We start from the raw sequence: 27,417 nt of genomic DNA on the forward strand, positions 1-27,417 counted from the left end.
AAATACCTATCATGTTTGTAATTATATTTTACTTCATTGTACTTGTTCTTTGTTTTTATTCTTCCCCCGCCCCCCTGCTTTTTCTGCCTTTTCTGGTTTTAATTGAGCATTTTATGTAATTCCATTGTATTTAATGTCGTGGTATATCAATTATAGTTCTTTTTAAAATTTTTCAGTAGTTGCCTTGGAGTTTGCAATATGCATTTACAAATACCCTCAGTGTACATTTGAAAACAGTATACCACTTCACAGGTAGGGGAGGTAACTTATAGCAGGTTATTTCCAACTCCTACCTTCCATCTCTTATGACATTGGTGTCATTAATTTTCTTATCTATATGTTATAATCACCTAATACTTTGTTAATATTATTATCTTAAATGGTAATCTTCTAGATCAATTAAGAGTTAAAATTAAAAATTTTATTTTATCTTTATTTATTCTTGTCTAACACTCTTCCTTTATGTAGTTAGAGTTTCTGGCCTGTATAATTTTCCTTTTCCATAAAAAAAAACTTCTTTTTTAACATTTCATTTAAGGCAGTCTGCTGGTAATAAAATCCTCATTGTTTGCCTGAGGAAGTTTTTATTTCTCCTTTACTTTTGGAGAATAATCTCTTTGTATATAGAATTCTAGGTTAGTAGGAACTTTTTTCCAACACTTTAAATGTTTCACTCATGTAGTTCATGCATGCATGGTTTCTGAGACATCCACTGTTATCTTTGTTGCTCTATATGTAAAGTGTTTTCTACCCCCTGGTTTTTTCAAGGCTTTCTCTTTGGCTTTGTCTTTAGCTATTTGAATATGATATGCCTATGTGAGGTTTCTTCTGGGTTTTTTTTCTTTTTGGTATTTATCCTGCTTGACGTTCTCTGAGCTTCCTGGCTCTATGGTTTGGTGTCTGTCATTCATTTTGGAAAATTCTCGGCCATTTTGATTTCAAATATTTCTTCTCTTCACTCTTCTCTTTTTGGTATTCTAGTTATATATGTATTACATCTTTAGAAATTGTCCCACAGTTCTTGAATGTTCCAGGGTTTGTTTTTTGTTTTTTTCATTCTTTTTTCTCTGCATTTCAGTTTGGCAAGTTTCAATTCATATATCTTGAAAATCTGTTCTTTATTTCTGTTACAGTTTTTTATTTCTAGTATAGCCTTTTGATTCTTTCTTAGAGTTTCTGTCTCTCTACTTACATTAGCCACCTGTTCTTGAATGTTGTCTACATTTTCCATTAGAATGCTTAACATATTAATAATTAGTTAAATTCTCTGTCTGATAATTCCAACATCTGTGTCATATCTGAGTCTGGTTCTGATGATTCCTTTGTCTCTTTGGACTGTGCCTTTTAACAGGCCTTTTTATTTTTTGTTGAAAGGTGTGCTTAAAGTAGTGATACACTGAGCAATAAGAACTGAGCTAAAGGCCTTTTTTGTGTGGTTTCATAATACAGCTAAGACTTGGGCTATATTTAATGTTTTCTGTAACTGTAGATGCCAGAGGGTTTAAATTCCTCTAGTGTATTTGTTTTTGTCCCCCTGTTGTCTTTGGACTTTCCTAGCAATTCCTTCTTAAATAAAACCTGACCCTTGCAGCTCTTCCAGTTGTTATTATTTCTGGAGCCCTGTTGATGTGATGATAAGATACTAGTAAGGAGAAGCATTCTATAATCTTATGATTAAGTCTCAGTTTTTTAGTGAACCAGTCCTCCAGGCTGTGACCTTCACAAGTGTTTCTTAGATTTTTTTTTTTTTAACTTTTTAGGTGAGACAGGAAAGCTAAAGGGAGCTTGACTGGGATAAATGCTCTTCTCCCAAGACTGAATAAGGCTTTGGTAATGTATTTCCCCCTGCAGAATGGCTCTTTCTTATGGAGAATGCTTTCAGCATATTTCAAAATAGTTACTTTCCCTTCTTCTGGGCAGAACCACAAGGGAATTTTTTCTGACTCTTCACTGTTAAGACTGGAAGTACGAACCATGATAATCACAGGATCACGGGAGTGATATCTTATTACATTTTCAGAGTCCACCCACATTCAAAGGGAGGGAATTATACAAGGGCAAGACTTATTGAGGATAATGTTCGAGTTCTGTCTACCACAGTGACATTTTGACACTGATAGTTAAACCGATAGTAGGAATTCAAGTTCAATTGAGGTGCACAGTGAATAATTCATATTACCACTCCACGGGCCCCCCTAAAACCAAGTTCCTCTGCTGAGTTTATGATTAACATCTCTATCCAAAATGATTGTCCCCTTTTTCATCCAGCATCTGTCCTCCTCAAGATAGAGGAGTATCAAAGAAAAGGGGGGCGTGAAACCAAGAGGAGCCTTGTGGGGCTCATGGGGCATGGAGGCCTTTTGTCCCCCATTTCTTTTAGGCAAGACTCCAGCCTCCATGACATTCCCTGAGTACCGAAGGGCAGATTCAAACCGTTGCTAATCAAGGGAGGAGCAGCCACTGAAACCACCTGAGGCAAGATTAAAGGCATCATAGATACTCATCAAGATTAGGAGACCCTGTGCACACCCTGATCTTGTCAGCAACCCCACCCTTTTGAAACTTTGCAGAAGAATGCAAGACTATTACTGCCTTGATTCTTATCACATATACTCCTGACCAAGAGCCAGCACACACACCCCACCCCCGACTTTAAGATCTTTCCCTATTCCCTAGGGAGGAGGGCACAGTTCTTGACCCGCTAACCTGCTGTGTTTCCTTTTTGCCTGGCAAAGAATACAGCCAACCTTTCTTTCTCCTCTTAAACTCTGTCTCCATATCTCATTTCAGCATCGGTGTACAGGGACCCAATATTTTGGCATCAAATTTTGGGGGCTCATTAATTTTTCTGAGAGTCAGTTTCCTCTTTAGTAGCATACTTATCTAACACCATTGTTGCAAGGGTTTGTGTTCCTAGTGTTTATCACAGCCCCAGCTGTGTAGTACTTGCAAATGGTAGTTGTATCTGAACTGTCACAGTAGCTTTGAGTTTCTGTGCAGCAGAATGACCTCAAACATTGGCAGCAGGAGAGAAATTGAGGGTTATTTAAAGCATAAGAAAGTGGTCAATTAGTTCACATTCTAAATGAAAAACCATACAAGTATGCTAAAGGTTTTAAAAGCAGCTTATATCAATGAGACAAATGGAATTGAACTTGAGGCTTCTTCTGACAAAACCAGTACCCTCTTTCAGGTCCCAAATATATTTGATGGGTCAGGAGGTCAAAGCTATTATTTAAAAGGAGAAAATAATTTTTCCAGATAATAGAAATTTGTATTCTTTATAGAAACATCATCTGAAAGAATAATCACAAAATGAGAGCAAAGAAATTTCTTACTAAATAATGCAATTAGTAATGGAGGTAGGTGGGAGAAACTAGTTTTACAAGCTACTAAAACACATAAAGGTAAAGAGTACAGTATTAGCAACACAATTGGAGGTAGAGTCACAAAATTGATAGTTAAGCCCAAAAACAGACTATATTTTTTTAATGGGAATTATAACGTATCTGTCAGGTAAAGGAGAATAATTTGGGAATTGGTATAGTTGGCTAGCTATTTGGAAGAAAAATCTAGTTACATCCTCACCTTACACAATATGCCATATAAATTCTAACTTTATTAAGATAGTTTATTACTACAATTAATAATAACAGCAGCAATAATCATTGCCATTCAGGAAGCACTTAGCCCTTTCTCAGAGGAGAAAGTTACCTGGTTGATAGTTAAAAGACATTGGTCCATGTTCCTCAGGTGGGTAGTGGTAACCTATCAAAAGTCTTGTGCTTTGTCTCTTTCTTCCTCATTCCTTCAGACTCACACAGTGCCACTACCCTGGATAAGTGCTTCTATTCTACAGGCTCATATTTCTTCCTGGGTGGTATATTCCCAGGTAAGGCTAGCAGAGAGAACTACAAGTGTCATTTGATTTTCACTCCAAGCCATATCAGCTAAGAGAGCTTTTTCTTTTTGCATCTCGGTGACTACACACAGAGAATTTGAATACCATTGCAGACCCAAGATCCAGCTCTACCATCAGGGATCTTTAGTTATGACAAATACAAGTACCTTGCTAGGTCACACTGGTTGACAGTTGAAGAGCTCATTGCTTACAACTGTATCACTGACATATTCCTCTCTTATGTGTAGTACAGCGATAATTCACTTAAAACTACTCTTCTCTTTATAAACACTGGAAGTGAGTTTTCCTTTTCATTTTTACTTTTTAGGATTTTAAAAATTGTACTTTCCATCATTAGGGAGCATATTTGAATTATTCTATGGTGAAACATATTGGTAAAATAACATATTGTTAAAATAAATTGTTAGCAAGGAATCCAAATTGGAAGTAATAAATAAAACTACACAGGTGCCAAACTCTAAGATGACATTTTCAGTGAGAGTTGTGATGGAATCTCAGGGTAAGGTATTAACTGATATTTGTTTCCTATTTAGAAATATGGAGAAGGTAGACAAAGTTTAATAAAGCAATGTGTCTAGAATCAAATCTTCTTCCCCCCTCTTCATCCATTTCTCCCACCTCCCATCCCCTGCCTCTGGCAACAACCAATCTGTTCTCTACTCTGTATCTATGAGTTTTTAAAATTAAAAATTTTTAGTATATTTTTTAGACTCCACTTACAAGAGAGATCATACAGTATTTGTCTTTCCCTGTCTTACTTCACTTAGCATAATGCCCTTCAGGTCTGTCTATGTTGCTACAAATGGCAAGACTTCATTCTTTTTTTTATGGTTGAATAATATTCCTCTGTGTGTGTGTGTGTGTGTGTGTGTGTGTGTATCACATCTTAATCCATTCATCCATCATTGGACACTTAGCTTGTTTCCGTATATTGGCTGTTGTCAATAACACTGCAATAAACATGGGAGTGCGTATATCTTTTCCCATTAGTGTTTTCATTTTTTTGAATGAAATACCCAGAAGTGTGATTGCTGGGTCATATGATAGTTCTATTTTTAATTTTTTGAAGAACTTGCATACTGTTTTCCATAGTGGCTGCACCAATTTATCTTACCACCAACAGTGCATAAGGGTTCCTTTTCCTCCAGTCCTTATCAACATTTGTTCCTGTCTTTTTAATGACAGCCATTTTGACGGGTGTAAGGTGATATCTTATTGTGGTTTTGATTTGCATTTCCCAGATGATTAGTGATGGTGAGCATCTTTTCATAAGCCTGTTGGCCATGTGTATGTATGTCTTCTTTGTAAAAATGTCTATTCCGATTTTATGCCCATTTTTTAAATTGGATTGCTTTTTTGCTATTAAGTTGTATGAGTTATTTATGTTTTTGGATACTGGCACCTCTTTGCTGACCTTGTACAAAAGCAGTGGTGGGCAAACTGCTGGTGCCTTAGCATAAACCAAAACAGCAGCACCCAAGTTGTGATCACTGTGTTTTTCACCACTATGCACTCGCAGGAAACAAAACAAAATAAAACAAATAAAAACAAAACGGTCAATTTTACTGAAGAATGTCCTTGATGAAACAGTAAACATTATGTTATGAATTTTACTAAATCTCAGTCCTTGAGGACACATATTGTTAGTTTTCTATGTGACAAAATGAGAAGTGTGAACAAAGCACTTGTGCTGAATACTGAAGTATAATAGCGTCTAGAGAAAGCACTTTGTGATTGAATTGCAAGATGAACTTGCCATTTTTTTCAGGAACAATATTTATACTTGAAAGAATTTCTTGAAACTGAAGCGAGTAAGTTGTGACTTCAAGGAAAACAGTTGTATTTGTTGCCAGTGACAAAAGTCTGAGTTTTCAAGTGAAAATCAGAATATTGGAAAATGTGTAACTACTATGGTGAACTTGACTGCTTTCCAGTTCTTCAAGACTTTTCTGATGAGACTGGTGATAACATTAACAAATTTGAGGTTTTAATACTTTGTAATGAAATGTGATAACATTTAGAGGATTCGTGCAATTCAGTGAGCTAATATTTTCTGAGTGGCTTAGGCATGATATTTTAAAATCATGCATGGGTAAAAAAATATATATTCAAAGTCCTAGAAGTGCCAACGGATTGTAATGAAAAGTACACCAAAATTTCATTAACATGGTTTCAGATTCTGTTTTGATAGTAACCTTTAAGAAACAGTCACTTGGTGAGTTTTGTGTATATCAAAATAAAAACCCTACATTTTTCAGAAAAGGCTATTAAAATATTCCTCCTTTTCCAACTACATATCTGTGAGATACTGAATTTTCTTCTTATAGTTCAACCAAAACAACACATTGTAACTGATTGCATACCAAAGCAAATATGAGAATTAATTGTCTTCTAACAAGTTTCACATTAAAGATGTGAAAATGTAAAATGTAAAACAATGCTACTCCTCTCAATTCTTTTTGGTTTTGGAAGCAGTTATTTTTCATTAAAATTTTATGTATTAAAACACGTAGTAGGTTTTTTCAATTAATTAATAAGTGCATACTTTAAAACTTCTTAGTTTTAATTTCTAATATGCTAAAAATATCAAAAGATATGACCCACATAAACAAAAGCTTTGAGGTCCTCAATATTTTTAAAAGTGTAAATGGGTCCTGAAACCAAAAACTGAGTACTATAAGAAATATAATTACGACAACAATAGAAAAATGCACAACCCCATTTGCAATCAAGGAGGTACTTGTTTTGAGGTGATTCCTTACCCAGCAATGGGAAATGGGGACACACTACCTAATCCTAAATCCGAGATAATAGGTTTTATCCTATTGCTATGTTAGAAGGAATATATTTTTTTCCCTCTTTATATGTTCTGTCTTTCTCACTCACACACATTCTTTTTCCTACATGCACACACACAGACACACACACACATTTTAATTTTTGTAATTATTTAAAGCCTAGATCTAAACAAATACTGAGATCAGCTATAGAAGAATTCCCTGAGCATGATTTATTCCAGTAACAGGTAGCCTGAGAGAATAAATGTGCTTCCCAGTTCAAGCTATACATTGATGACTTATAGCAAAAGAACACATCTGGAGATAACACAGCTGATTGTGAAGGATAGTGGGCTTAACAGAACAGAGAAATGGTGTTTCCAGCAAACATTAGCATCCTGTTATGACTCACTGTGTCCTCAGGCATGAAAAAGCACAATGTCTGTTCCCTTATCTTTAGAATATTGGTGGCATTTTGTGCTTATGTGGCCAAACTGAAAGAACAGATGACTAAGCAAGAAGGGTTGAGAGTAGCACTGATTCTCACCACTACATTCAGAAGATCTGAATATAGAAATGTAATTTTTATAAAATTACAATAATATAAAATATAACAGAAAATGCAATAATATAAAATAATATAAAATGTAATTTATAAACATGTTACAATAATATAAAAGTGTAATTATCCCTAATATTTGGTCCCTCTCCTGTGTCAGGCACTGTGCTAGGCATTTGAGTTATCACCCTGAGCAGGGCACAATCCCTGGCCACAGGAGTCATGTATCTAGGGGAGAAATAGACACATATAGAGACAATTTCAGTGCAGAGTGATAAAGGCTACGATGGGGTTAAATGCACAGGTCTGTAAGCTCCCAGAGGACAGACCCTAAGTCAGTTTGAGGAGGGCTGCTTTCCAGGAAGACTTTTCAGAGAAAGCATGATCTGAGTTCAGCCCCAAAAGAAGAATAGGAAAGGTAGGAGAAGGAAGGAAATATATGCATATGTTGCGTGCAGGGTAGGGTTGGGGGTGGAGGGGGGCAGTGCTGGAGGGAAACTGTTCCATGTAGAGAGCATCATGTGCCCAAGTGAGCAGAAGCAAGACACTGCAAGACCATTAGGGGATGGAAAGCCCCTTTTCTCTTCTTCTTTGGTCTGTTGGCTTCTGTTTTTTTAAAAAATAGAATGAAGAGGAGTGCTAAGAGTTGAGACTAGAGATGTGAGTCCGTCTGATCAGGGAGCACTAAGGAGTTTCATTTTGGAGGCCAGTGTAATAACCATAAAAACTGGGAGTACTATTATCATATTTGTGCTTTAGGAAAAATATACTCTTTTGCACCTTGGAGATCAACTAAGAAGGGGCTGGATTCAAACAGAGAGCTATCGGATACATGCCACTGAGAAAGAGAGCTGCCTCTGGTAATTCCCTCAGGGCAGTTCCTCCTTAGGTCCTGGAGTAAAGGGTGATGGTGGCTTCTGTGTTTAGTCCAGTAACATCATGCCCCGCTTTGGCTGCTTGTTTTTTGGGTTGTTTTTTTTTAAAGAACTTTTATTGAGATACAATTGACATACAGTAAACTGCGTATATTTAAAGCATACAATTCGATTTTTTTCTTATTAGTAATGTATATATGGTAATTCCAATCCCCCAATTCATCCCATCCCAATCACCCCCTACCCCATCTTTCTCCCCTTGGTGTCCATATGTTTGTTCTCTACATCTGTGTCTCTATTTCTGCCTTGCAAACCGATTGATCTATACAATTTTTCTAGATTCTGCATATATGCATTAATATACGATATTTGTTTTTCTCTTTCTGACTTACTTCACTCTGTATGACAGTCTCTAGGTCCATCCATATCTCTACAAATGTCCCAATTTCATTCCTTTTTACAGCTGAGTAATATTCCATTATATATATGTACCACAACTTTTTTATCCATTTGTCTGTTGATGGACGTTTAGGTTGCTTCCATGACCTGGCTATTGTAAATAGTGCTGCAATGAATGTTGGGGTGCATGTGTCTTTTTGAATTATGGTGTTCTCTGGATATGTGCCCATAGAGGGATTGCTGGGTCATATAATAATTCCATTTTTAGATTTTCAAGGAATCACCCTACTGTTCTTCATAGTGGCTGTTTCAATTTGCATTCGCACCAACAATGCAAGAGAGTTCCTTTTTCTCCACACCCTCTCCAGCATTTATTGTTTGTAGATTTTCTGATGATGCCCATTCTAACTGTTATGAGGTGATACCTCATTGTAGTTTTGATTTGCATTTCTCTAATAATTAGTGATGTTGAGTAGCTTTTCATGTGCCTCTTGGCCATCCATATGTCTTCTTTGGAGAAATGCCTATCTAGGTCTTCTGCCCATTTTTTGATTGGGTTGTTTGTTTTTTTTGACATTGAGCTGCAATGACCTGTTTATATATTCTGGAGATTAATCCTTTGTCTGTTGATTCATTTGCAAATATTTTCTCCCATTCTGAGGGTTGTCTTTTCATCTTGTTTATAGTTTCCTTTGCTGTGCAAAAGCTTTTAGGTGTCATTAGGTCCCGCTTACTTTCTTTTGTTTTTATTTCCACTACTCTAGGAGGTGGGTCAAAAAAAGATCTTGCTTTGATTTATGTCAAAGAGTGTTCTTGCTATGTTTTCCTCTAGGAGATTTACAGTTTCTGGCCTTAAATTTAGGTCTTTAATTCATTTTGAGTTTATTTTTGTGTATGGTGTTAGGGAGTGTTCTAATTTCATTCTTTTTGTATGTAGCTATCCAGTTTTTCCCAACACCACTTATTAAAGAGGCTGTCTTTTCTCCATTGTATATCCTTGCCTCCTTTGTCATAGATTAGTTGACCGTAGTTTATCTCTGAGCTTTCTATCCTGTTCCCTTGATCTATATTTCTGTTTTTGTGCCAGTACCATATTATCTTGATTACTATAGCTTTGTAGTATAGTCTGAAGTCAGGGAGTCTGATTCCTCCAGCTCCATTTTTTTCCCCGCAAGTTTGCTTTGGCTACTCGGAGTCTTTTGTGTCTCCATACAAATTTTAGGATTTTTTTGTTCTATTTCTGTTAAAAATGCCATTGGTAATTTGATAGGGATTGCATTGAATCTGTGGATTGCTTTGGGTAGTATAGTCATTTTCACAATGTTGATTCTTCCAATAAAAGAGCATGGTATATCTCTCCATCAGTTTGTGTTATCTTTCATTTCTTTCATCACTGTCTTATAGTTTTCTGAGTATAGGTCTTTTACCTTCTTAGTTAGGTTTATTCCTAGGTATTTTACTCTTTTTGTTGCAATGGTGAATGGAATTGTTTCCTCAATTTCTCTTTCTGATCTTTTGTTGTTAGTGTATAGAAATACAAGAGATTTCTGTGTGTTAATTTTGTATCCTGCAATTTTACCAAATTCATTGATTAGCTCAAGTAGTTTTCTGGTGGCATCTTTAGGATTTTCTATGTATAGTATCATGTCATCTGCAAGCAGTGACAGTTTTACTTCTTCTTTTCCACTTTGGATTCCTTTTATTTCTTTTTCTTCTCTGATTGCTGTGGCAAGGACTTCCAAAGCTATGTAGAATAGTAGTGGTGAGAGTGGGCATCCTTGTCTTGTTCCTGATCTTAGAGGGAATGCTTTCAGTTTTTCACCATTGAGAATGATATTGGCTGTGGGATTGTCGTACCTTTGGCTGCTTGTTGAGGCAAGTACCTTTCTCAACAACCCAGCCCTAACATATCAACTCAACTATTCATCTTCTCCCTTCCACATTTTACCTCTTTCTGCTTTCTGCTATTACATAGTAAGGAATGAAAAATAATTACCATGATGATGTTAACCACTAATAATAAATAATAATAAAGTTCAGTTAATAATACTGATGAAAGTGTACATCCCTCAAACTCTTCTACACATGTACTATCTCTTCAGTTTAAAGGTAAGACTGTAAGTAACACAATCATAGAACAGAATAAATATTTTGATGGTAAATTTTTATCAGGAAGGGGACAATTTATGTAGTATCTACTGTTTAAAAGTTAATGTATATTATTCCTAAATCCTAATTTTAAAATCTCATATCTATAATCATTTTCTACTGTGACTCTATGGAATTAGTACTTTGCGAAATAAATCTGGGAATGTCAGAATTGTTTGCACCATAGCTTTGAAGCATATTTATAATGTTGATATTTAAATGATTCAACTTTTAAAATGGCCCCCATTTTCACTACTGCCTATATTCAAACCTTTGTCACATAACTTTGTAGTGCCCTAGCACTTTGACTTTGGGCTTAACCATGTAACTTGTTTTGGTCAATGGGATGTTAGCAAATTGGAAGCAAAAAAAGACTTGAAAAGCACTTGCACAATTGGGCTTCCTCTGTCTCACACCTTTGCCTTTGCAATGAGACCAGCCTGCTGGAGATGAGAGATGTGAAGCAGAGCCCAGTCACCATGGTTGTCATACCCAAAGCCAGACTAAATTGGCCTATAGTTAGCTGGTCCCCAAATGTATGAAGAAAACAAGCCAAGATCAAGAGGGCCATCTAGTTGACCCCTGTGTTCCCCCAGTGTCATGAACAATAATGCTTATTGGTGAATGTCACTAGATTTTGCAGCTGGCACACAGCATTATACAGGCAATAGATAAGTGATACAAAGAGAACAGAAAATTTCCTCTAGCAGGGTTTGTAAAAGTTTGTTTTCTTTTTTAAACTAATGCTTATTTAGAAAAGCTTCTTTCAACTTCGTAACTCATTATTGATAATGTCATTATTCATTAAGCTGAAAATTGATCTTGGTAATATAAATCTTTGAGATGGTTGTCAAATTTGGGAAAAGCCCTGACAAATTTCTTTAATATTTGTCACAGGTATAATTTCTTTCTTTATTAATACTGCTACTATGGTTTGTGTCCTACAAACCTGGGAAATCTGGAAATATCTATTTTGAATGATATTTATCAAAATATCTTCTTTGAATGATATTTAGCAAAAAGCATATGGCATGTTCATATTGTCATTTGCTGCCTTACTAACTATATTCCTGTTCCACCTTAAATAGCTCTCTACAAGATTAGAATCCCCTAATTAAAATATTTTAATAAATTTATTTATTTATTTATTTATTTATTTATTTATTTATTGGCTGTGCTGTGTCTTCATTGCTGTGCACAGGCTTTCTCTAGTTGCAGAGAGTGGGGGCTGTTCTTTGTTGCAGGATGCAGGCTTCCCTATGTGGTGGCTTCTCTTGTTGCAGAACACAGGCTCTAGGAACGCGGGCTTCAGTAGTTGTGGCACATAGGCTCAGTAGTTGTGGCTCACGGGCTTAGTTGCTCCGCAGCATGTGGGATCTTCCTGGAGCAGGGCTCAAACCTGTGTCCCCTGCATTGGCAGGCAGATTCTCAACCACTGCACCACCAGGTAAGTCCCTAATTAAAATTTTATAAATCTAATTGGAAAAGTTTTATGCAAATTATCTCTGGCTTTGTACATTTCACATCTTGATTTTTCTCCTGTATTCACTTACTTCTGATGCCATAGTCTGCAGTAAGAATATTCCTGGAAGCAAGTAAAATTTAATCATACGTGACAAAGTGATTGTGAAACACATACTTATATCTTTCTATATGCAAATGAAATGCATGACCAACTAAACTTCCCTGTACCTGTATCCCAGAAATGTCTGTGGCCACTCCAGATACCATATGATGTTGGGAATTACAGCAGAGGATGACAGACTTCAAACATATCTTACTGTTGCAATATTTTCAAGAAGACATGACTAAGTAAAATACATTGTTAGGGCTCCTCCTCCAGAGACTTTGAAGAGAATCTGTGCAAGGGAAGAACCCTAAAGCTTAAGCTTTGTTAGTTTCATGTTAATTCTGCCTCTGTAGGTTGATGCTACCAATATCTCTCCTTTATAGTTTTGAGAGATTTAGAGAGATTAAGTAATCTGTCCTAGGTCACAGAGCTAGGGCAAGGGGCAAAATGTCTGAATTCAGGGTGTGAACATTTTTACCACTCTGGTATGCTGACTCTTGCTGCAGGAAAAGGTTTACCATGACCTGAACTAGAGGTAAGCTTAATGAGGAAGGAAAAAGGAGTATTTGGAAGAAAGCATGACTAAGTTGTTACTAAGTAGATAAATTGGTGAGGAAGATTTGGAGGTTCAACTAAGACTGTCTTCAGGCAAGGATTATATATCTCCAACTATGGGAGAGCAGAGATACAGAGACTAGAGAGACAGCAGGGCCTGGAAGTCCTGTGGCAAGATGATTGACCCTGGGGTAGGAGTCATGCTAAATAGTGAAGAGGAAAGGACAGGAGCGTGAACTGAAGGAAGCAGTGACTGAAAGGTGGGTTGAGTGGACAGAAATTACAGATTTTAGGGATGGAGTCATATATATAAGGTCCTACATGTGTCATGGTTGCGAGTTAAATTTGTTATAAATTTGAAATGAATGTCTTCAGGGTTAAGAAGGAGCTGATTTTGAAGGTTGCAAAGACGAGAGAGTTGGAAAGAAGATGGAAAGAATAAAATCAAGCAAAGTAATAAAGGCCTTTAAGGAAGATGAGAAATAAATTCATTGCCTCCTGTTAAAAACCTTCTCTTATTTGAAGGCTGCTATTAAATCCCTTTCATATATCTCCATTAACTCAAAGTAGACCTTCAGGCCTTCATCAAAGGATCTTCCTAACCTTAGAGTCACTTTTGACTTCTGAATACTTCTTAGGTTTTCTTATTTTTAATTACAGTATCTCCAAATGAGTCTATTTCACAACCTTCTACCAATGGTCTGACTGAGGTCAGAAACAGAGAGGAAACTGTATTTCTGTAAGTAAACCACAGTAACGTGTTTGTTTACATCTATGATATTGTGGTGGTGCATTACCCTCTTTTGTATCACATGCCGATTTCACGATATGCAAGAGCTTAGGGGTAAGTTGGTTAGGATCCTCAAAATCAATATCACCATGACTTCCCTTCCAGAGTTCATGGCTGTGTGTGCGTGATTTTTGACATGAGGTCTAAACCAGATAAACTTGTTCCAAGGAGACGGGCACGAAAGCACTCTCACTCTGCAATGACAAATGGACTGTGGACTTTACTCTTTGGAAATACTTTGCAGTGAAGAACTGTGATAAATTAGAGACATGGAGAGGTTTATTTTTCTTAGCCAAATAATGAAAATAGAGCCCAGTCTTTTCTCCGCTTGGCTTTCTGTTTAGACTGCAGCACTTCGTCTTCGTCTTTTCCCAAATAAAAGAGACCCCAGGCAAAAAGCAAACTGAATGGCAACGGCAGTGTAAATTACCCCCTCGGTACCTTGGCCCACTTATGATGGATCTAATGGGTTCCATCTTTTGAAGTCATAGAGAGTGGAGGCCAAAGCTTTCACTTCTCAAATGTCAAGAAATAATTAAAATCATAACACAAATGACACCAAAGGAAAGTTGTGGTGTTCTTGATATTCTGGGGGAGAATTTCAGCTTATATCTAAATTTTAAACGCATAGTTTTGTTGAAGACACACAATAGTGAAATTGTCAGTGGTTTGGAAAGCCCAAATCAAATAGCCTTTGAGGGGAAATGGCATTTTAATAATTTTAATGCAATTTTGACTGGTTCCATTACATAAAGAGGCTTAATGAACGCTGCTTTGAACCACTTAAAGGAAAAGGTGACCTTAGAGAGACTATTTTTCACTAACTAGAATCAAATAAACAGAATGTGCATAACAGAGTACTGAATTATTTTTAAGGGAAAAATGTTTTCATTGTTTTTATACAAAACTTGCTATTCCAAAATACCTGTTTCAAATCATTGTAAAGTTTACAAAGTTTGTTCATAAACATGAATTTCTGTTATCAATAGAATAAACCTATTTGGTAAGTAGGACACATATTATTACTACAGTTTTATATAAGAATAAGCCGAAAATTTGTGATGTCAGGTTCACTTAAAAAGACCTCACAGCTAGTAAGAAGTAGAGCCCAGACTTGAACCCAGTTTTTAGTCTTTTGGGCCAGTGATCTTTTCATTATATCAACATTACATCAGTTCCCTTTGTAATCAGTATTAGCCTTGCCCCCTGCTCCTGGACACTAAGGGAGAAAGCTAATTATAGGGTCCTCCTCAGAGTTCCTTCTAGGCAAATAATTTTTTTTTTTGGAATCTTGATTAAAACGCATTATAAAAGTCATGGGTCTGTGGGAAGAATAGTATTTTATTGATGAAGATTTAGAATAATCAGGAGCAAAGTACTTATGTAATTTTTTGTCTAATTGGTTCAATAAAGATTCTTTGTGGTGTCCAGGCACTGACTCTTTCTGTTCAGATCCAGGAACCATCTTTTCATGTTCTTATTGACAAATGTGAAGTTTCTGGCCAATTTCATACCGCTCACCACAAGCAAATGATAGCAATGTTGTTGTAACTCACAATGCCATGGCTCTTTAGAACCTGTTTATATAAGGGAAATAAAACCTCTTCTTGCCTCTGCAGTTGTTCAATACCATTTATTTAATGCTGGTTATATCATTCCTTTAAACGTGTTATCTATTGTGCTGCCTGTGAATGTTGGCTTCCAGTGCCTCTTAGAAAGTCTGTTTCTGTGCTTTGTTGGAGACGCCCACAAATGTAAGTCTTACCCCATCTAGGCAGGAAAATTAGAACAATAATTTATGCATGATGATGTTAAATTTACCATCCAGAACTTTGTAGCTTAAATATAGAACAACACATTTTCCAACCATATCTTCTCTTGAACTCCTTAGGCCTTAATCACTGTATTCTTAGAAGGTGCTCTCTTTCAGTGTCACCTATGCCCCTGCCTTCCACACAATGTTGCCAGTGAGAAGAACAGGCAAGAGGCCAGTGACTGAAATGAGAAGAGTGGTCCTATTGTACAAGGACTGTCACCCTTATCTGGCATAGTCTAAGACAGACCTGAGAGCACATCACATTACCAATCAGAGACAAGAGAGGACATGGAATGGGAGGACCCATGGGCTTGTAGTGTGTTGGTCTTGAACACTTTCAGCCAGATAGGTGTGCCTGTTCTGGAGCACTGACCAATATATGGCATGGAGCCTGCAGAGGGGGTGGGAGACTGCTCTGGGTACCAGCGGTGGGGGAGACACAAGCCAAAGGATGCCTTCTGCCACGCCCACCACCCACAAGTTCTATAGATGGCAGCCTGGTTGGAACCTTGACAAGTGAGAGGCCACACATGCAGCTCAAGCCAAGGGTCAGCAGGAAAACAAAGTCCTGAGCTCATCCTGTGACTAACCTGAGTGAGAGTCACATCAAGTCGGTCTGTCCCCACCATGCTGGTGGCCAAATTTCATGTGATTCTGTAAACGAAATACACTAGTCTGAGGAGTGAGCCATGTGTCCGGCCACCCTTCTGGAACTAGGGTCTGGCCAGGATCACGGGGGACAATCCCACAGCACAAGTCCCAAAGCTACTCAGAGCTTCTGGTTCCCCTTTGTGTGGGGGATAGAGCATCAGAAAGTGCCCTGATGGAAAGAAATAAAGACCAGGCCACACGGGTCCTGATCTGCTCTCAGAGCACCCTTCCTGAGTAGCTCTGCTGGTTCCAGCTGGTCCCAAGCACTGGAAGGATCTTAGAAATTGTTGAGGAAGTCACTCCAACCTGACCAGGGGTCCTGTTTGCCCTGGTCCCTCCATCCACTGCTTCTTCTGCTTAGCGAGACAATCAGAAGATCCAAACTGTACGATAAAAAGACTCACTTGCTGTGCCAAATCTCATCCATTTGCCCCTAGAAATGCATTTCCACTCCTTTTCATAGGCTCTGGTGGTGACTGGTAAGTATTACATCTTCAGGGTTTCTGTGCCCTCTAATCTCCAGCTAGGTTTGACCAGTGAGGAGCCCTGGCCAGAGATGGAAGAAAATGGGTGAGTGCAGATAGGGAATTTTTCTCCCGGCTCCTTCCTTCTGAGGTCACTTTGAAAGTGTTCATCCCCCGAAGGCCACTCTCAGGCAGCCACCTGCGTACTAATCTCTCTCCTAGATGCTGCTCATCGACCTCTCAGTGATACCATTCTGGCTGCTTGTAGCCCCAGAATTGAGGCCACTATTCCCAGGGGTGGCCTCAAGCCTCCTGGTACTTAGTCCTTTTGGAATTGACCTATGTTGATACAAATACAGAGCTTTGTTAAAAGATACATAAGTTAGAGACAGAGGGTTGGCCATTGGAGAGGGCTCCTGGTTAGGGACCTGCTGCCAATGTGAGCTGCCTGGGAGCCTCAGGAATAAGCTAACCTCACGCTATCTAGGCCCACGCTTTCAATCTAAGATGAGTGAGCTGTTTGCAAGAGAAGACCTGGCAGTCCTCCAGCTGTGTGAAAGGAACATGCCGCTCTGCCTGCTTTCAGGGGCCTCCATTTCCTGGTCTACGCAGACAACGTTATAATGTGGCTTAGGCTTGCAGCCGACCATCAGGGTTCCTCCACCTGTAAAATACAGGAGTCAGATTAGGGGATCTCTAAGCCCAGTACTAGGGACTGGGACTTGGAGAATGTTACAGGAGTGGAAGTGCCTCTCCCCAGACCCACCCCTAACATTTGTAGGGCCCTTGGCAAGAATACAAATGAAGGTCAATTTAATATAACCCTAAATATTTAGAAGTTACAAATAACAGTAACAAACAAATAAAATGAGTTCTATGTCTACCTTGACAAGTAGGTCTTCATCACAACAAAATTTTTTAAATATGCATTAAGCTATAGTTTATCCGCAAAATGTCAAAGATGTATGAATTTAATCATGATTGCTCATATATGAGTGTTGCTTTTGACAATATTTGGATGAGCACATATAACTAAAAGCACATATAAATCATAAATAATTTTATATCAATTCCAATTCTTTTGGCCTTTAATTCAGTAAGGCTAAAATTATGTGGGTTTGGGGGGCTTTTTTTTATTACTGTTTTGGCTGTGTTGGGTCTTTGCTGCAGTGCGCGGGCTTCTCAGTGCAGTGGCTTTTCCTGTTGAGGAGCACAGGCACTAGGCACGCGGGCTTCAGTAATTGTGGTGCGCGGGCTCAGTGGCTGTGGCTCCCAGGCTCCAGAGCGCAGACTCAGTAGTTGTGGCGCATGGAGTTAGTTGCTCCACAGCATGTGGGATCTTCCTGGACCAGGGGTCGAACCCATGTCCCCTGTGTTGGCAGGCGAATTCTACCACTGCACCACCAGGGAAATCCTAATTGTGTTGTTGTCATCAACACTTCTTCATAATTTGTGTTCTGCTGATGGGATCTAAATGATTAAAAAATAAAGATAATCATACTCAAAGTGTACAAAATTTTAATGTATGTTATACAAATATAAATTACAGTAAGTGCAATAAATTAAAAAATCAAAATTATTTTTCATAAGTATTTCAAGTTTTCTTCTAAATATTCATAACCGTGAGAATTAAAATGCAAAGTAAAAGTAGTGATATCAAATATTCAAATCAAAATTATTGAAATCAGGCTGAACTTTTTATTTGGTTGTTTGGAAATATAATTAAATTTCCTAATATTAAAAAAACACAGTTTTAAAGTTCAATGTTCAGCTAGTTGCTGATGTAAGATATTGGTATTGAATTTCACACATGAATATGAATTGTTTAATATTGCAAAATGTTAGTCACCAGTCATGTGCCACTATTGAGAACATCAGGCTAATTTGAAAATGGCTCCAGAGGCACAGATTAGAACACAAAGAGTAGAAAAAGAAGGACTCTTAGGACTGCCAAGAAACAGTGATTCATTTCACACAGTGTCTGATACATGGTTGAGATACATAAATTGTAATTAATAGTAGTAGTAGTCACTGTAGTAGTTATTACTACTAGTATTTGTAGTAGTGATTCCGTTTAGTTTTTATTTTGTGGCCTTCTCGTCTGTGTCTCAGAATTATTTGGGGGCTAATTTTAATAAAGTGAACCTATTCAATTCCTTCTTTATTTGACCAAATTAAGTTCTTAAAAATCCGATTATGAGAGAGTTAATTGCTGTTGTCTCAACAGCTGTCTCGATTTTACTCAGAAGAGATTTTTGTTGTTAGAATCTGATTCTATTTAGTAAAATGTTATCTTTGATTCCAGTATGTTTTCAGCCAAATTACCTTCATAACCCGAACACAGAATTTTGGCTTCTAATTTCAAGGAGAGAAATGTAACCGCAAAGCAAAAATATATGCAAAGCCTGATACTTACTTATTCTTGTTTAAGCCAAACAAGGTTAAGAGTATCATGCACAGAACCTTAAGAAACAATCTTTGCATTCAGTTATCCTATATTAGTTTTCACTTCATTGTCATTTGCCCTTTTACCTTTCTTCACTGGCTTATCAAACAAAAATTGGCAGTGATCACATTTTCTATTTCTTTGATTTTCAAAATGGATCTTTAAAAAAATGCAGATTGGGCTTCCTAGGTGGCACGGTGGTTGAGAATCCACCTGCCAATGCAGGGGACACGGGTTCGATCCCTGCTCCAGGAAGATCCCACATGCTGCAGAGCCACTAAGCCCGTGTGCCACAACTACTGAGCCTGCGCTTTAGAGCCCATGAGCCACAACAATTGAGCCCATGTGCTGCAACTACTGAAGCCCACGCGCCTAGAGCCTGTGCTCCGTAACAAGAGAAGCCACGGCAATGAGGAGCCCGCGCACCACAACGAAGAGTAGCCCCCACTCACCGCAACTAAAAAGAAAGCCCTCACACAGCAAAAAAGATCCAACACAGCCAATAAAATAAATAAATAAATAAATGAGGGTTGACTAATAAGAGCAAAAAGGATGGAGCTGATCAGAATTTTTTTTCAAGACAGCTCTTCATACCAACAATTGGCAAGAAGGTTTCTATCACCCCAGTACCTCTTGTAAGATGGGTTCCTTCTCTTCTAGGAAAAAAAAAGTAGGATCATTAAAGTCCTATTAAAGTAGTAATGGCATTTGGAAATATTACCTTTCAGTACTACATCAAAGATCATCTCCAACAAAATAACATCTTGAAACTGCCAGAAATATCACCTACCTTCTGCACATGGGGGAACCTGTTAGAATTAAGAGAGCACAATTTATAGATACAGTGACGACCATAAGAGTGTTAGGATGAGATCCTGCTTTTTCCAGCTGTTTGCCTATTCCTATTTGCTCCCAAAGATGGAAAGAGGGCGCTAGAGGCCCCAAAGAGAAGGCTCTGTTCTCACTAGTGGAATTGGTTTATCTAGCAGAAATCCCTAAAATTTTCCCAAGATGTCTGACCTGAAGGCCCACAGTCAGATAAAGAAAGCCTAAATTGATTCCCAGTTGAGTGCAGATCATATGAGGCCTCTTTGCTTGCAAAACTATTTCTAAACATCCAAACAAATGGACAAGTCTCTGAAAAAATGGGGCAGTAATCAAGGTCTCAACATTGGCACATCTGGCAGCCCCAAACATGGTTTATGAGCATTATTCAGCATTTTTATTATGAATGGCCAGACCCGAAAAGCCCCTGATGTAAAACAAAATGAAGTTAAATAGTGTTGCAACTGGACAGCTTTTCAGAGTTAAGCACCTCATTTTTCAGAAGACACAATTATACAGAGAGGTAGTGACCCAGTCAATGCCACAGCATTAGACCTTGGCAAAAGTCCATGATTACAAAGAATTGGCGTGTGTTGTGGGTGGGAAGATCATGGGTTATGTGACCAGGCAAACGCTGACTCCACGTCCAGTTTGCCACATCCTAGTTTATGTTGGAGCAGTCTCTTAACACAACTAAGCCCCTTTTGCCACATTCACATTTTTCAGAGCGAAGCATGATACCTGCTCATGGATTAAATAAAATAAAATGCCTAGCATATAGCAGATGTATTGTGAATATAGACTAACTTTTCTTTCCTCATTCAAGCATTCTCTGAAGTACATACACTTATATAAGATTCCACTGAGGTGAGTGAATTAAGCAGAATGTTAAAAAAAAAAAAAAAAAAAACCTCTGACCTAGAAAGTCCTTAGTTTCAAAGCGATAGGCAGCACTGACTCATTACTACAATCTTCAAAAAGCTGAGGAAGGATGGGGGTGGGGGGTTCCTATGAAAGCAAAACATAGAACACAGATGAATAAAAATACACACATACATGTTTTATATACACATATCAAAGTATCTGCGTATACGTGTAACTAGATAAGAGTTCAGTCACCAGGGATCCAGCGCCCTTCTGACTCATAAGCAGCATTAAGTAACTTCCTGTGCTCTCCTGAAATGAGTTCTCTCCCTGCCAACCCAAGTGCCCTGCAGCCTGAGAACCTGGCTCTCCTTCAGAAGTTGAGTCACTGTTGCCTTTATTGTAAAGGCTGTTTCTGCCAGTAGATCTCTCCATCCGATTTCAGATGAGAAAGATTCACAGACTCAGAGTGGCCCGTCGAAGCAGGACATTGCTTTCCCTGGTGCAGGTAAATGCTTTCCTATGTTTAAGACTGACCTCCAAAAAATAGAAAGGTGGTTTTCAGGAGTCATGTGATCAAAGAAAATGCATACAAAATTCAAACTAAGAGAAAAATATCAACATTTCAACATCTCTCACAGTTGAACTGCAATTTCTGATGTGTTAAAGGAAGTGGTGATTTCACAGCTCGTAATGGGCCCCCCAAGTGCAAAATTTCTCTTGCTTAACTCAGTGACACACTCCAGAGGGATCTCAGAGATGTGGATTAACAATGCGGAGACCTGAAATTCTTTTGATTCCTTTTAGCCCTACCCATTAGAATATATGACCTTTATTAATTTAATGTATTGCAAATTGAAAGGAAAAAATAGTTAATTCATAAATTCATATAAAGTTAAGCATAGATACATTAACAATAAAACCTTGATTTATCACATGAAGGAAAAGTTGTGGCAAATGTATTCAGTTCCGGTCTTAAAAAAAAAATTAAAAAAAAAAGAATGTTCTATTAAAAATGAGACTGCATAGATTTGCAGAAAGAAAGAGGATAGAAAATATCTTTGATGTGTATGGTTATACGTGCGTGGTTGTATCTTGCCCACGCCTCTAGCTGTGAAGCCTGCAGTTTGGAGCAGGTTTCAAGTGTGTTTGCACAGGTACAGCCTGCCAGGTCTTGCTTTGAGCCATGTCATGTGTCTTCACAACGTGGCATGGGAAGCCCACGAGAACCCACAGGGCACTCACACATGTGTATCCTGGAAATGCTGGAGAGTCTCCGCCTGCAGAGCACCCTTGACCAGTGAAGGATGGGGCTGATGGAATGCTCGACATGCAGTTCATAAGGCTCCTCAGGAAGTCCCGCTGCGTGGAGCATCCGCTGACCATAGCAGCAGTGGACACATCCTTACATTGACTTTCCCTCCCGCTCTGGTTGACTTCCTGTATGAGTTATCTACTGCTGTGAAACACATTACCTCAAAACTTAGTGACTTAACAAATTTTAAAATTTTTCTTCTCACAGTTTCCACAGTCAACACAGCAGAAGCAGCTTCAGCTGGGTGGTTCCAGCTCAGGGTCTCTCATGGGGCTGCAGTTCCGACGTCAGCCAGGGCTGCCTTCGTCAGAAGCTCTAAACTTACTCGTGTGGTTGTGAGCAGGAGAACTCAGTTCCTCCCAGGGTGGACAGCTGCTCACCTCACGGCAGCTGGCTTTCCCTAGAGCGAGTGATCCAAGAGAGAGGACAAGGGACGGTGTAAGCAGGAAGCTACAGTGTCTTTTATCACCTAGCTTTGGAAGGGACATACCATCATGTCTGCTGTACCATCTCGGCAACGCAGATAAACCCTGGTGCAATGTGGGAGGAGACTCTACAGGAGTGTGAATACCGAGAGGTGGGGAACACTGGGCGGTCTTGGGAGTTGGCTGCTGTACTTCGTCTACCTCTCATTCATGATCTCTGGAGTCCCTTCCAATAAACTATCTGTACAAAAGCCTTTTTCTCTGGCTCTGCTCTTTGGTGGACACTATGCTAAGACAATAAATGATTCTATGTAGTTTTTTTTTTCAGTGAGGTGGATCTCTGTGTACATTGGTTGATACAGAAGGATTTCCAAAATATATTCTTAAGTGCAAAAAGGAAAATACAGAACTGTTCAGGTATATGCATATAACTGCAAGAGTATAAAAGAAACTTAGTAATAGCTGATAGCGGTTATTTGAGGGAGAAGGTGAGAAAAAAAAAAAGGCTGATTAATTTTCATTGTATTATTCTTAGCACTATTTGAATTTTTTTTTTATTTTAAAATTTTATTCTTTAATTAGCAACCTTGTGGGGGTGGGGGGGGTCACATCAGGGCTTAAAGGCAATGACAGAGACCCAAAACCAGCTGGGTTTTTCCTCGTTAGGCTGGAATAGAGTTTAAACCAGGGTAGATGCTCTACAGCTGTGGCCGCAGCCTCCTTTTTACGTCCTGGTCGCAGGCTGGTCTGGTTGTAAACTGGCTTCACTTTATAGGAGGAGCTTGCTGGAGCAAATTCATGGCTTTCTCAGGTTTGAGCATCCCAGGCTTCCCAGCTGCCCCTGCCGCTGGCGGTGCCGCCTGGCCACAGACTGGAACCTCCGCTTGGTCCGGAACTTGTACAAGTAAGAGCCATAAACCATGCCTTCGGCGAGGTCTGAAGGTGCCAGAGCCTTCACCAAATACTGCTTCCAGCAGCCGCATCTCGACCTGGAACACCTCAAGCTCCTTCAGGTCTTCGGGAGCCTCCGCCCAGGGTGGGAGGTCCTTCTGCTCAGGCAGCTTCCCCATCTTCAGGGCTTCTAAACCAACCCCGCTCAGAGCTCAGACCTAGGCTCCTATTTGAATTTTTGAAACACATTTATGTATCCTTCTAAAGAATAGCTTTTGGGGAGGGTAGTGAGATTGTGGGATTTAAGATTTCTCTATAATTTTATGTATCAAAAGTATGATAGTGCCTTTAAAAAACAATAACAGTCAGAAAAGTCATTTTCTAACAGTCAGAAAAGTCTTTTTTTGACTGTTAGGAACTATACAAGATGTTCAAGAGAAGGATGGATTCAAACAATACAAGGGGCCCTGTGTTCAGTCTTTCCAGGCATGGAGTTGCGGTGTTAACCCAATTATTTCACACCAAAAGAGAAGTGGGGAGGCATTCCACTTCTACAAAGAATCCATGCCCAAGGACACAGCACACTTCTTATCCTGCTGGCTGCCCATTCTCTTAACATATCAAAACTGGGAATACATGGAAATATCATCTGGAACCATGCCTCAGGATTTTGCTCTTGTCCTCTGCTATTTCAATTTTTCAGACCTTTAAACTAAAGTAAAATCCTTTCTCACAATGGCGCAGAGATAGTGCAAACTGCTAGATAAAGCAATTGATAATTGGTTCCTATTATTTTCTCAAAGAACAGGTAAAAATTCTTACCTTGGAAATGACAGGCAACATTGTCTGGCAAAGTAGGTGATAAAGTGAAGAGTGGGTTCCTTGCTTCCTCAGTATCTTCCTAGCCCAGTCTCCCCCAGTTAGAGCCAGTGAAACAGGAGCCAAACAACCAGAAGTTTCCTGGAAATCATTGGGCCTCTCCTGGAAAGCCCACCACTCCGTATAAGGTTGCTGTGGATAACTGCCACCAGGTGGTGCCAAACCACAGTTGGGACCAAGAATGCATGATGCCTTCACACCTCTTTTTTGCTAACTGGATGCCTAAGTCCATCAGGAGACAAATTACAAATCTCAAATAATGCCACCCTGCATTTTAATCTTGATTTTTAAAAAACCCCGCCTATCTAGTTAAAACAAGATTTTATTATTTTAACTAAAAGATGTCTCTTTACAGCCCAGATGACCTCTTAATAATGGTTACTTTTGTTAAAGCCAGATAAGAGTTTATATTAATTTACTGAAGAATTCAAATAGTCTACTTCATTTGACTACAGTTGTAAGGAATGGAGGAGACAGACCAAAAAGCCCACAACATCCAAAATCTTTTTCTTTCAAAGGAAGAATAAGGCTGATTTTAGAAAATCAGCATATTTCCTGATTATAGGAACATTTGTCAGGAAGCGAGTTAATTTCCTACAATTTAATTGCAAATTCAAGCCTCCTTGCCAAGTTTTCCATGTTGTCAGTGAGGAACAGGGACATCTGTGGCTAAGGTATCATTCTTTTGGGAGCTCTGAGCCACGATCACAGTGCTATTTCCACTGTGACACATGTGGACACCAGCCAGGCTCCTTGTCATAGTCAGTACTGCAGCCTGCTAGCACCTGCAGTGCTAATTTCGGTCAGTAGATTGGTTGATACCTGTTATATGGAATCACCTTCCACTCCTTCAACATGAATCTCATTAAAGTGATAAAGTTAAAAATATGATGTAAATACAGACAAAAAATGCTGAAAGGCTTTTTTTCACACACTGCCTAACTTCACCTATAACTTTTTCCCCCTAAAAAAAGTATGGGTTGTGGGGGGGTGGGTGTAGGAAAATTGGGTGAAGGTGGTCAAAGGTATAAATGTATTCATGTATAAGATAAGTAAGTTTTGGGGTTGTAATGTACAGCGGGGGTTCCTATAGGTAACAATACTGTATTGTGTATTTGAAAGTTGCTAAGAGAGTTGATCTTAAAGTTCTCATCACAAGAAAAAAAAGTTTGTAACTATATGAAGTGACAGGTGTTAACTAGTCTTACGGTGGTAATCATTTTACAGTTTACACCTACATCAAATCCTATGTTGTATGCCATAAACTTATACAATGTTGTATGTCAACTATATCTCAATAAACCTGGGAAGAAATGAAGAGCTCACCATAATTTCACTGCGTGGCCCTCTGATTGAAGCTATGTATCCTCAGGCTATTGGATCTTGCTTGGATTTTCATTTTTTCCTTCTTGTGGCAATTCTGAATATATAGGGGATTTAAGAAAGCATCGAATGCAGTGGATAAGCATGAATAAGGCTAAGTGGCACCAAAAATAGCCGTGCCAGCAACAGAAAAACCAGTGACTATAAATTTAAATTCTATGCAAATCCAATTTCGTTTGTTCATTTACCCTTAACTCCTGTTAATCAAATTGGACTAAGAAGAAAATATTGATATTATAAATACATGCAAATTTATATAACAAATTTTCTCAGTTTTGTCTTTTGCAGTGAAAAGTCTTGAATCACAGAGAAAGAAATTCTTCCTCTTTTTCTGTCCCTACTCACTCTTTTGCCTGGGAGAGACATTGCATTTTTCGTGCCAAACCACATATATTCCACTCTTGACTCAATTATTTTCATAATCAGCATAAAATATAACCATGAAACCCCTCTCCACCACTTCAAGTTTTTTGTTCTGGAAATAAAAGTTGAAAGAAATTGTTTATGTGAGTTCCCTGTTTGCTCATGATTTAGATTTGCTCTTTGGAAAACCTTCCCAAAGATTCTGTGGTAGCCCAGTAAACTGTAGCTACCAGCCTCTTAACTGAAAGTTCTTTTAGACATGGAGAATAATTAAAGAATTTACATGCAAATTTTATCTAGAGAAATTTTTAAAAGTACTCTTTGGAGGCTGGTTTGAGGAATTAATATAAATGTAAATAACAAAGAAAAAAAAAAGTTTCTTAGCAACATTCCAACAGTTCCTCTTGGGGGAGATTCAGTTTTGGAGTTAATCTTCTGACAAGCCTCTTTGGAGTTTCCAAAGCTGTAAGATGGCTGGCACCAGAGACGAGCTGAGAGGGATGACAGAGAGCTCTAGCATCTGAAAAGGAAAGATACAAATAAACTTTTTTTTTTTAAATACATTTATTTATTTATTTATTTATTTATTTATTGACTGTGTTGGGTCTTCATTGCTGCGCACGGGCTTTCTCTAGTCGTGGCGAGTGGGGGCTACTCTTTGTTGCAGTGCACGGGCTTCTCATTGTGGTGTCTTCTCTTCTTGTGGAGCATGGGCTCTAGGTGCGTGGGCTTTAGTAGTTGTGGTGCACAGGCTTAGTTACTCTGTGGCATGTGGGATCTTCCAGGACCAGGGATCAAACCCGTGTCCCCTGCATTGGCAGGCAGATTCTCAACCACAGTGCCACCAGGGAAGTCCCACAAATGAACTTATTTACAAAACAGATATAGACTAGACCCACAGGCATAGAAAACAAACTTATGCTTACTAAAGGGGAAGGAGGGGGAGGGATAAATTAGGAGGATGAGATTAACAGACACATTACTGTATATAAAATAGATAACCAACAAGGACCAACTGTATAGCACAGGGAACTCTGCTCAATATTTTGTAATAACCTATAAGGGGAAAGAATCTGAAAAAAATATATATACACACACACATGCACACACACATACATATAAAACTGAATCACTGTGCTGTACACCTGAAACTAACACAACATTGTAAATCAACCATACTTCAAAATAAATAAATAAATAAAAATAGAATTCCACAAACAATAAAAAAATTAATGTGATCCTGTCCCCCAAAAAGAAAGAGTGCCAGGAGACATTAGTTGAGACTTCACAGGGGAAGGATGGCTAGGGAGAGACCCAAAGGCGGATAATCAAGAGAGATGGAGAAAAACTTGACATGATTCTATAGTGAAATATCATCTGTTACCTGATGCAAGTTCTCCTGTCTTCCCCTCTACAAATCATTGGCAAATTTACATTGCTCAGTCAAGCTCTGTAGAGAAGAATTCCTGCAGTGGGAAACTGGACAAGTACTGAATCCAG

The 27,417-nt window shown here is 38.6% G+C and overlaps 1 pseudogene; it reads right to left on the bottom strand.

Moving 5' to 3' along the window:
• Positions 1-23,165: 23,165 nt before the first annotated feature.
• Positions 23,166-23,471, bottom strand: LOC130834477 (developmental pluripotency-associated 5 protein-like; annotated as a pseudogene).
• Between the last annotated feature and the right edge of the window lie 3,946 nt (positions 23,472-27,417).

Source organism: Hippopotamus amphibius, chromosome 13 (genome assembly GCF_030028045.1).
Source record: "Hippopotamus amphibius kiboko isolate mHipAmp2 chromosome 13, mHipAmp2.hap2, whole genome shotgun sequence".
In the NCBI taxonomy this organism is placed as follows: Eukaryota; Metazoa; Chordata; class Mammalia; order Artiodactyla; family Hippopotamidae; genus Hippopotamus; species Hippopotamus amphibius.